Below are 12,850 nucleotides of genomic sequence, written 5' to 3' on the forward strand. Positions count from 1 at the left end.
AAACTATAGTTAGAATAAGGTAGTATAAGAAATAATGATATACCATGAGGGGGAAAAAAAAAGAAAGGAAATGGATGTAAAGAAGTGGAGGGTAGGTGAAAAGAGCAGGGAAGGTCTGAGGTTGCATGAGAAAAGAAGAATCTCACCATATGAAATAACAGTAGAAAAAACACATAGACTAGCTCAGAGAAAATAGTAATGCAGGTTGTGAATGAAAAGTTATAATACTGTTAGACTAATAATACTGTTATAATACTGTTATAATACTGTTAGACTGTTAGGAGCTGGAACAAAATTTGTCTGTTTAGAAAATAACAAAACTATCAAAATCTATGGGTTACAGCTAAGGTCATTTTCAAAAGAAAATCCATAGCAAAAAAATGTTGTATTATTAAACAGCAATAAAAACTGAGGGAACTTATCTCAAAAACAGTGAATTATGTGTGTATATATTCACCAAATATGTGGACATGATAAATTAATACATATGAGAGTTAAATATAATAGATTAAAAAATTGAAAATCAAACCCTCCTTATTAGGATTGTTAGAAAATGTATATATACATATATACACATATACACACATACTTACATATTTTAAAATCTAGAACACATATAGACAGAAAACGGAAGGAAAAAATGTTTCCTGCAAGACGAAACCAAAAAAAAAAAAATAGAGGTAGCTATTCTTATATCAGACAAAATAGACTTTAAAAACTGTAGCGAGAGACAAAGAAGGTCATTATATAATGATGAAGAGGTCAACTCACTAGAAGAATATAACAGTTTTAAATATGTATGCACCTAACATTGGAGCACGTGAAAATACAAAAAAAATAACTTACAGATCTGAAGGGAGCAATACAATAAGAGGGGACTTTAACACCTCACTTTCAACAGTGCCTAAATTATCAAGGCAGAAGATCAATAAGGGAATGTTGGACTTAAACTGCATGCTGGCCCAGATGGATCTAACAGACAGAGAACAGTCCATCCAACTGCAGAGGCATACATCTTCTCCAGTGCACATGAATCATTCTCCAAGCTAGCTTGTATGTTAAGCCACAAAACAAATTTTAATAAGTTTAAGAATATTAATCTTATATCAAACAACTTTTCTGACCACAGTGGTAAAAAAAATCTAGAAAATCAATTGAAGGAAAAGACTAGAAAATTCACAAAATACGGAGATTAAACAACATACTTTTGAACATCCAATCAGTCAAAAAGATAAGAAATTTTTAAAATATCTCAAAACAAATGAGAATAGAAACACAGAATACCAAAACGTATGATATGCAGTAAAAGCAGTTCTAAAAGAAAAGTTAACAGCAATAAATGCCTAATATTAATTCCAGAATTTGTGGCTCCTTTGTCATAAATTAATTGGCCATATATATGAGGATTTGTGTCTCTCTCTTCTGTTCCATTGATCTATGTGTCTGTGCTTCCCAGATGGTGCTAGTGGTAAAGAACCTCTCTGCCAGTACAGGAGACATAAGAGACATGGGTTCGAGCCCTGGGTTGTACAGTTTGAAATCATGGTGTATAATGCAGCTTTGCTCTTTTTTCTCATTATTACTTTGGCTATTTTCAGTCTTTTGTGGCTCCATACAAATTGTTGATTTTTTTAAAATTTCTGTGGAAAAGGCCATTGGAATTTTTATAGAAATTGCATTCTCCTTGTAGATCATTTGAGATATAATGGGCGTTTTAAAACATTACTACTTCTGATCCATGAGCATGAACTAGCTTCTTAGTTATTTTTGTGGTTCCTCAGTTTATTTCATCAATGTCTTACAGTTTTCAGTGTATAGGTCTTTCACTTCCTTGGTTAAATTTATTCTTAAATGCTTTATTCATTTTGATGTTATTATGAATAGATCTCTTTTCTTAGCTGGAAATTACCAAGCAACACTTTTACCTCCATTCCACAACTTTTCCATTAGCTGAGAAATGTGTTTATTGTTATGAGTCCAGCTAAAAATCAATATTGAAGAATGGATATATACAAATAGTGATCTCTATACTTCTAGCATAGGGAATTATCAAAAGAATTTCAAACTTACATTATCTCTTGAAAAAAATTGTTAGCCTCTTGATTCCCTTAGGCATTGTGAAGCCTGTTAATAGTTTCTCAAGACTAATTTTGACAAAGTTCATATAATTTATACTCTTACTCAAATTAATCAGTTCTTTTTCACTTCAGACATATCTCTAGCTTCCTAAAATCTCATGCTGTTGTGAATGAGAATATGTGTACAATTGCAGCTTCCAATTTTGTGGTTAATTTAGCAAGCTTTGTTCTCAGATGTTTCATCCAGTAGTGCTATCTTCTTATTAGTGGTATTAAGGGTATTTTGTGGGCCACAGAAACCTCCTGGGAGAACCACAGAAATTACCAGATATACATAGGTGCTAAATATATCATTCATGCCCATTTGTGTTCTCACCACATTTCTATGTCAGTAGTCCAAGATACAAAATTATGGATAGTTTATCTGTAGTTTGCCCAAGTCCCACAAATAATAAGCAACCTGGAGCCCAGTTAAAATTAACAATTTGAATTATTTGTTACTAACATTACAAGGCAAAAAAGGAATGCAAGTTTTGACTACTCATACATAAGGAAAATGCAATATATTTATGTATTTTTAAGTTCTGTTCAAAAACTCTGATGGGAGAAATAGACAGGTCAAAGAGTAAGAGCATATTTCTGCCTCTTAAGTATAGTTACCTGCAGTTTCACTACTCCCCCTTTGTCAGTCTACCTCAAAAATATTTTCTCTTCTTTGAGCCTCAGAGAGATTAAATATCATGTTCAAAGTTCCATACCTGATAAATAGGAAGGTTGGATTGCAAATTCATATCCTGTTATTTTGAAAACATTTTCTTCACTCTGAAGAGATCTGAATGCTGTCACTTTTTTTTTCCATTTTCTTTAGTATGTAGAATTTTCAGAGTATTGTAAATCATATCAGGTTAACTTAGTTTATAATAATTAAATTCTATCTTATTTTATATTTGATTAAGTAGATGCCAAAGTATTGGGTTCAAAGTTGTTTCTTTTTCAAATATTGTTGATGCTTGCTCATTTTTTAATGCAGTTTTACAGCATACTTTAAAATGGAAAATATCTAAATAATTAAAAACTGGAATGGATGTGATATGACTTGCATGTGTCCCCATCTATAACTGTTCTCAATTCCAAAAAAGAGAAGATTAAGGACACTGAATTATTCTGTCTAGCTGACTGTGTCTCCCTGAGTGACTCATAATTTTCTGTATTATTGCACTTGCAGTGTTAGCAAGGAGGGATTAATAGACTTTAATCCCCCTAATTTAGTCCTGTTTTTCTTCTTATTCTTGTGGCTTAACTGTATTTTTCAGTCTTCAGTGCTCTCCTTTGCCTTTGGCTAAATTAAACGAGAAATACATGCACAGAGCCTATGAATCTTTCTAGAGACTTTTAAGTCTTTTAATGTAATTTATTTTAAATGTATTTTGACATGATGATAGTTTCTTTTTTCCCTGTCTTTCCCTTCAGTTGTATTTACTTTTATGCTAATCTGCTGAAGTACAATTTGATCATGTTTTCTGACATAAAATTGAAGGAAAAAGAGCTGTGAGTCATATCAGACCTTTTAGTAATCTTTACGGTTCCAAAACCATTCAAGCAAATCAGTTGGTAAAATATTTTTTCAATGGGATGTTTCTTGACTCTAGAGAACATTTAAAATAAAAAATGTCAATTTTTATCAAAAGCTCTCAATAGTAGTTTTTCTCTCGTAAATAACATTTACTTTATTGCATGCTGCTACTGCTAAGTCCCTTCAGTCGTGTCTGACTCTGTGCGACCCCATAGGTAGCAGCCCACCAGGCTCCCCCGTCCCTGGGATTCTCCAGGCAAGAACACTGGAGTGGGTTGCCATTTCCTTCTCCAGTGCATGAGAGTGAAAAGTGAAAGGGAAGTCACTCAGTCGTGTCCGACTCTTCGCAACCCCATAGACTACAGCCTACCAGGCTCCTCCGGCCACGGGATTTTCCAGGCAAGAGTGCTGGAGTGGAGTGCCATCGCCTTCTCCTTATTGCATGTTGAGAGTATTTTTTTTTAATTTTCATAGGAATTTTGGTGGTATTGTCTAGCACACTAAATCCCTGACTTCATTTTACAAGTGTGATCACTTAGACTTATATTCTATAATTGGTCCAAGACCCACAAATAATAACTAGTAAATAAGTAGCTAAAGCCCAGAGAGCCCAATTCCCATTTACAGACATTCTCTATATTATTTGACCTCCTTGTACAAATTACCACATCAGGATATGCTAAGATTGCTAAATATATAGTAGCTTCCCAACCTAAATATTAGATGTACCTGGAAAATATTTATGCAATTCAGATCTTGCCCACTCTCTCCACTTTCCACCACTATGATCCTGATGTTAAATACTGTCTTTAAATTTCTGACAATGAGACTTAAAAATTAATAACTTTACAAACCTCTTTAAGTGATTCCAAGGCAGCTGAAACTGCCCTAAATAACCATCTTCACCACAGATGCATCAGGAAGATGAACTGTCCTGTAGTACATGCTTTATGCTACCCATCCTTCCAACCCTACATTCTGATGCCAGTGATCCTGTTTATAAATGCCCTCCACAGGTCGGATGTGGGAGCATGTATATATACTGTGCGACTTGATTAAGCCAACAGGAGAGTTTCTATAACAATTCTGTTCAGCTACATGTTACTGATTTCCCAGAAAACCCCAAATCCAGATTTTTGTATTTCAGAAATCCTATTTTTAATATTGATCAGAATTTTAATTGAATGAATAAAAGGCATGGATGACCAACCATATATATTTATGAATGAATCTACAGTGCCATGGGCTTCAGCCTACAATTATAATGCTCTTGATCTGAGAGATTGCATCATCTTTGGTTTTTCTCCTGTTTAAGACCTGAACCATATTCTCAGTTGCTCTAAAACTGACTTAAAGAAGTAGTCCCAGAGCACATTTTAGGTTGCCAGAGTTCTGGGTTCTAATTGGTTAATTTAGAGTTCTGAGGTAGAGGGACCTATTTGATTTATACTTAACCATAATAGTGTTTTGCTTATGCCAGAACTGAAATTTGTAGTTTGGCATACATTTATAGGGCTTCCCAGGTAGCACGAGTGGAAAAGAACTCACCTGCCAATGCAGGAGACATAGGAGATGCAGGTTCTACCCCTGGGTCAGGAAGATCCCCTGGAGGAGGGCATGGCAACCCATTCTAATATACACTTGCCTGGAGAATCCCGTGGACAGAAGAGCCTGGCAGTCATGAAGTCAAACACATCTGAAGAGACTTAGCACACATGTATTTGTAAGACCAAATGATCCCCATGTAAAAGAATTGTTAGTTACCAGCCTCAGAATAGGGCATAACTAATCCATGCTAGTGTTTTTGAATTTATTTTTTTGCTGTAATAAGATGTAGCAGTTTGGTTGAACACATGTCTTAGAGATGTTTTTCCTTTCAAACAGAAGAAAATTTGATGTTGGTTTAGTAACAGCACAGACACTCAAAAGTTCAGCTTTTTCAATTTTTTTGTGAAATGGAAACAGCAAATCATCATTCCAACGAATGGGCATCTCCTCTCTCTGTCAAGTATGCGTAGCTGATAGATGGATGAATGACAGATCGATACAAAGACGAGAACCAGTATCTTTTCTAGATGCGTCAGAAGTTGACACCTGCCTCTGCTATTTGACAGATGTCAGACGCATGGACATTTTAAGTGTAGCTAGGACCCCAAGCTCATTGACAGTATTATTTATGGATGGCATCACTGACTCAATGGGCATGAGTTTGAGCAAGCTCTGGGAGATGGTGTAGGACAGGGAAGCCTGTGTGCCGCAGTTCATGGGGTCACAAAGAGTCAGACACGACTGAGCCACTGGACATCAACAACAAGTTTCTGGATTAAGCATCATGTATGCTTTCAGAGATACTATTTATTTATCCAGATTAAGGTTTTTAATAAATTTTTCTCCAACTTGGGCTTGCCAGGCGGCTCAGTGGTAAAGAATCCTCCTGTCCGTGCAGGAGATGCAGCCGACTTGGATTGACCCATGGATTGGGAAGATCCCTGGAGTAGGAAATGGTAACCCACTCCAGTATTCTTGCCTGGAAAATCCAATGGACAGGGGAGCCTGGTGGGCCACAGTCCATAGGGTCACAAAGAGTTAGACATGACTGAGCGACTGAGCATGCACACACTCTCCAACTTAGATACATGTTACTCTCTAATTATTTTAATGAAGACAAACACAGACATGTGGCAGCAGATGCCAAACACCAATACAAATAGCTTAGTCTGTCCTGGTCTTCAGAATACTTCCAAACACGGATGATAAAAGCCAGATAGCTTTTTCCACATTATTCAGAAAAAAAACAAAAGATGGTTTTGAATGAGCCTAAATATATGAATTTAAAAATTTTCTACTTGTCTGTGTTTTCTCAACAAACTGGAATATAAATTTTGTAAATGCTTTTACTTATGATGGAATCTTTTAAAAAATCCCTTGCCTATATCAAAAGGTTAACAAATGTTAATAATTGTGAGCTAATCAGTTCTTAGACATAACAGAATAAATGTCTGCCTTAAAGCCAACATAAGCTCAAAAGCAGTACGCTTTTCTATTCATTTCAAAAGCAAAAGCCTGTGTAACGAATGAACGCAAGTTCTGTTTAGAGCAGCATGCTCTAATGCAGCAAATCTAGAAAGACACTATCCTTACTAATTAGTAAATAAGATAAAGCACATAATATCATAAAATCATGGCAGCATGTAGGCCCTCTACTGAAAATGATTATTATGTATTCTAAGCTAGCAAGAATCCATTTGTAATTAAACCATGGGTTTTATGCCATGTGTCTTTTCTGAAGTGGACAATGAATTTTGCTTAACATATTTATGAGTTTTCAAGTGGCTACATTCTCAAAGACAAGGTCTGAAAGATGAATACAACTGGCAAAGATGGTCAAGATTTAGAAGATAAAATGAAAGCTGCAGGGGATAAAGAGACCAGAAGTAAGTAGGATAAGTGGCTTATTGTTGAATAATGGAAGAAAAGAACTTTTAAAAAGTGCATTACATTAAAGCCACCATGGTGATTATTTAAAAGAGGTCAGAGTTGAGAATAAAGCATCAGTTTATACAGTTACTGTGTAAGCCATAAAAATCTCTCTTTTCCAAGAGCTCCTATATAGTAATATCTAGCATTAATACATAAACACTTTCAACTTTACAGTCCTCACAATATCCTAAGAGCCATTCCATTATTGACAGCTTCAATTATGAGAAAATTCTTATTATAATGAGCCACAATTTACTTCCTTAAAATTACTATCTATTGACCTTTGTTATGCCTTTTACAGCCATGCAGGCACCTTTTTCCTCCTATCCATGGCAGTGCCTTAAATACTGGAAGCTTAATACCATGTCCACTATTAGCTGCTCTGCTTTAAATAATAGGCCAGTTTTCTTCAAGTCTTTGTCTCATATAGTTCTGGTTTTTCAGTCACCCTGTTTGAGACTCTTCTTAACATGACTCACTTATTAATCAACTCTTTTAAAATATACCATATGGAACTTGTCATCAATGCTCAAGTTTCCTCTGAAGAGTACCAAGAAGCAGGACTATGGAGGACATTTATTAGTGCCCTCTCAGTAGTTATCCCCTCTGTTCCTACTAACAATACCCTAAATTCTCATTGGGAAAATCTCTTCTCCTATTTAGGTTTTATTGAAGTGAGGTTGACCACATACCCTAATTTAGCCAGTTGGTCTATCCAGTGTTAAGAGTACATAGTCATGATGGTGGTTTAGTCATTAAGTCATGTCCAACTCTTACAATTCCATTGACTGTAGCCTGCCAGGCTCCTCTGTCCATGGGACTTCCCAGGCAAGAATACTGGAGTAGGTTGCCATTTCCTTTTCCAGGGGATCTTCCTGACCCAGAGGTCAAACCCATGTTTCCTGGATTGTAGATGGTCTCCTGCATTGCATATATATGCTTTACTGCTAGCCACCAGGGAAGCCCATTAAGAGTACATGTGCTGTGCTGTGCTGTGCCAAATCACTTCAGTCATGTCCGACTCTGTGCGACTCCATAGACGGCAGCCCACCAGGCTCCGCCATCCCTGGGATTCTCCAGGTAAGAACACTGGGGTGGGTTGCCATTTCCTTCTCCAATGCATGAAAAGTGAAAAGTGAAAGTAAAGTCCATAGTCCTATATAAATCAATTGACTTGAGACAAGTTTGTCAGGACTTCTGGGAAAGAAAAACCTTCTTATCTCAAAAGACCACCAAGAATTAATTCTTACTAACTAGATGTAAAAGAGGAATGTTATAACCCAGGAGTTACTAAAAACCATCTTGCAACTCTGCAAGAACCCATGTGAGGCAACAAAGTGGAGCAGTAAAGAGCTGTGCTGGCTTTTCTATTTCAGTATACACACCTCACTCTTTCCAGTGCACATGCGCATATATACAAGGCTGTAATGATGCTTTCTCATGTATGCTATTTCTCAACAAAACTAGGAAAATAAATAAATAAGCAGTTACTAACCCAACATGAATAAATTGACAAAGGGTAACTAGAAATTTCTTCTTTCCCAGATGCTGAGAATCAGACTAATGAAGCCAGTTAAGAAAACTGAATATAAAATAGATTCCCTAATACTTAGTGGGGGCAGAATTCATGAATACTTAGAGCCCCAAAAGTAGAGGGAAGGATTAGTACAATTAGGTAAATGTTTGCTGAGTCCAACCAGGGATACATATATTCCTGTAGATAAAGTGCAATGTGTTAGGACCAGAACAAAAATGTATACAAGATATTGACTAGACATGGAGGTAGTTACTGACATGAACTCAGGAGGTAGGAGATGATTTCATTCATTCATCCATTCATTTAACATATATTTATTGAGCACCTCTTCGGTGCTAGGTATTCTTCCAGGGACTGGTTATAGAACAGTGAAAAAGCAGTCAAAAATCCATGCCCTTTTAAGCTGACATTCTAGTAAGGAGATGTAGAAAATACATAATGTGACAAATGGTTTTAAAAAAAAGTGCTGTGCAGAATAAAAAATTAGAGTAAGGAAATAAGAAAGTAGACAAAACAAGATGGTAAGTAAAGGTCCCCTAATAAGGTGACAGTTAAGCAGAATCTGACCCCTAAGATGACATTTGACTTGGTTCTGAAAGGATGTATAGGAAGTCACCAGAAAGAAGTTGGGGAAAGAATTTCCAGGTATAGAAAATAAAGACTGAAAAAGCTTAGAAACCCAGAAGAGTTTGGATAAATAAGTTGCTTTGTACCACCTAATACCCATTTCCTCTTCTTATAATGGTACCTTGCAATTTCTTAAGAAAACTACTTCTACTCATTCTTCATCTATGTGTTTCAGATCTGGAGTAAAACATGTATCCCAGATCTGAAAAACTAAAGCATTATATCACTTAAATTGATGAGTAAATAATTCAGAATTGTCCAATATGTCCAATCTTTTCTTCTTTGATATGTTTGCCAAAAAGAGATAGTCTCCTTTCTGCACTGGGATTTCCAATGGTTACAATAATATGCCTAGAAGAAGTCATCATGCAGAGCCAGAGTATGAAAATAACTCAGCACAAAACAGAGCCAAAAGATAATGCGAAACTGAAGGTGGACCTTCACTTCTGAACTGCTCGATAAAGCTAGATAAATACCTGGCTGAAGCTAACCTTAGCCAGGTATTTTTAAGTTTTGTGAATCAATAATTTCTATTTGGTGTTGAACTTGGTACTGTATCATTTGCTGGTCACAGAGTCTTGATGTAAAGAATAGATCAAGGGAAAGGACTGTCAGATGTTATTTTAGAAATTATGATAGTACTTAGGCAACTGTCCCACAAAGATTCCTATCAAACTAAATCACAAAGCTACAGTAATCAAAATATTATGATGTTGGTGTAAAGACATAGATAAATAGAACAAAATAGAGTCCAGAAATAAACCCAAGCTTATATGATCGATTAATTTACAACAAAGAAGCCTAGGTTATACTAAATAAAGGATAGTTGCTTTAATTAATGATGCTGGGAAAACTGGATAACCATATGCAAAAGAATGAAACTGAATGTCTACCTTATGCCATATATAGAAATCAACTAAAAATGGATTATTAAAGATTTGAACACAAGCCCTCAAACCATAAAAATTCTACAAGAAAACATATGGGGTAAGATCCTTGAGTTTAGTCTTAGCAATGATTTGCTGGATTTGACATAAACAGCAAAGACAACAAAAGCAAAAATAAATAAGTGAGACTACATCAAACTAAAAAGCTTCAGTACAGCAAAGGAAACCACCAACAAAATGAAAAGGCAACCTACAGATTAAGATAAAATATTTGCAAATCATATATCTGACAAAGAGTTACTATCGAAATACATAAATTCAATAGCAAAAAGCAAAGTAATTGAAAAACAGCAGAAGAACTCTATAGTCATTTTTCAAAAAAGAATATCAAAATGGCCAAAAGGTATGTTAAAAGATGCTCAACATCCCTAATCATCGGGGAAATGAAAATCAAAATGATAATGAGATATTACCTCACACCTGTTAGAACAGCTGTCATCAAAAAGACAAGAGACAAGTATTGGCAAGGCTGTGGAGAAAAGAGAAGCCTGATCAGAATGTAAATTGATACCCCTATGGAAAACAGTATGGAGGTTTTTCAAAAAATTAAAAAGTGAACTACCATATGATATAACAATTTCACTTGTGGCTATATCAAGAGATACACACCCCCATGTTTGTTGCAGCATTATTTACAATGGCCATGATATGTAAAAAATCTGAGTGCCCATCAATGGATGAATGAAGAAGTTGTGAGATAGATAGATATACACACAGAATGGAACATTTCTAGCCATGAAAAAAATATCCTGCCATTTGTGAGTCTTGACAAGATTCTGCCAAGTGAAATAAGCCAAACTGAGAAAGATAAATACTACATGGTATCATTTATATTTTGAATCTAAAGAAAATTTTTTTAAAAGTCAAACTCATAGGAATACAGAGTAGGAAAGTGTTTTCCAGGACCTTGGAGGTAGGGAAATAGGGAAAGGAGAGGGAGAAATGAAAAGAAAAAAGATTTACAGGAAAACTTAATTTTTACATTTGAAGGATGTAAAGTTGTACAAAGTGGGGGAGGCAGTTTCAGAATATAAAGTAAAATGTTGCGAGATGTTTTGAATGCCTACACACAGAACCCTGGAGAGGGCACCTTCTCTGGGTTACTTACTCATAAAAATGTGCACATGTGTTAAGCACAGTAGGTACTGAGGTGAGCAGCACGCTGAGGGTACAAAAATAGATTTAACATTTATATATTATTAAAGAGAAGCACAGCTAGACAGTAGCTAACGCAGTAAAAACAGATTAGGAGGAAAGAGACCTCAGTATAGAACTGGGCTCAATTCCAAATACGATAAGGGCACGTGGGGATTTATAGCCATGAAACAGATGAGGGATCAGTGGATGAAAAACTACTAAAAGGAGATATCAAGGGTAGGAGAAACTCTTGCTAAACTGACCTAATAGGATTGGATTCTTGCTGAAGGCAGGCCAGAGTGATTAAATATCAAGGGTGGTGAGATTCTCTCTAAACTGACTTGGCAGGATTCTTGCTACGACTAGGCTATGCAGGGAAGTCCAGCAGTGGGACAGGGAGGATTGGGATATATGTAAGGTCTGGTCTCCTTCAAAAAAGAGCTCCAAGAAGCCTGAATGAAGTTGTTCAGGGAGACTGTCTATGTCGGTATGACCACAAATTTCAGTGTGCTTTCAATCACTCCTTGGTTGGCTCATGTTGCTGTGTTTAGATAACATGAGAGCAGTGGGGGACATTTCTCACAGTAAAAATGAGTGTCCTTCAGAGTCTTGAAAAAATGTTTGTTTTGAACTCACTAAACCCGTACTTTCCCTGTTTTCTTATAGACTTATCATCTCTGAACTCTACTTACAGAAAATTATAAACACATTATAGTGAACTTATTAGTCGCTCAGTCATGTCTGACTCTTTACAGCCCCATGAGCTGTAGCCCGTGAGACTCCTCTGTCCATGGAATTCTCCAGGCAAGAATACTTTATATTTTGCCATCCCCTTCTCCAGGGGATCTTCCCAACCTAGGGATCAAACTCAGGTTTCCTACAATGCAGGCAGATTCGTTACCATCTGAGCCACCATGGCCCCATATACTACACATCTACCAGTCTACCTAAATGGTTCTCAGTGGTACTCCAACCTAGAGGGTGATCTAAAGTGCACTTACATCAGAATCACCTGAAAGATTTTTTAAAAGATTTGTTAAAAAGATTTCTGGATCAAAGTTTCTTGTAATGATGCTCAAGAATATGCATCTTGAAAAGAATTCAAGCCTATTCTTATGCACACTAAAGAACTGCTCAACTATGGAGTAAATATTGGTTAGAGTTTAGATAAGACAAGAAGACTAAATTTTATTGATGTCTACTGTTTTTATATGCTTTACACACCCAGTCTCATTTAATTATCAGAACAATGAGACACTTACTTTGGCCATTTTAAAGATGCTGAAATTAAATCAGAGAAAACTAAAGCATGCATTCAAATCCACACAGCTGGGAAGTGCCCAAGCTGATAGGGAATCTAAAAAACTAATACCCTTGACTTGTCCTGACTTCAGCAGTCTGTCTTCTCCCTGCATCCCCAACACCGCTCTTATTTCTTGGATTATTCCAGGAGAATTTTTCACACACAAAA

This window comes from Capra hircus, chromosome 6 (genome assembly GCF_001704415.2).
Source record: "Capra hircus breed San Clemente chromosome 6, ASM170441v1, whole genome shotgun sequence".
NCBI lineage: Eukaryota > Metazoa > Chordata > Mammalia > Artiodactyla > Bovidae > Capra > Capra hircus.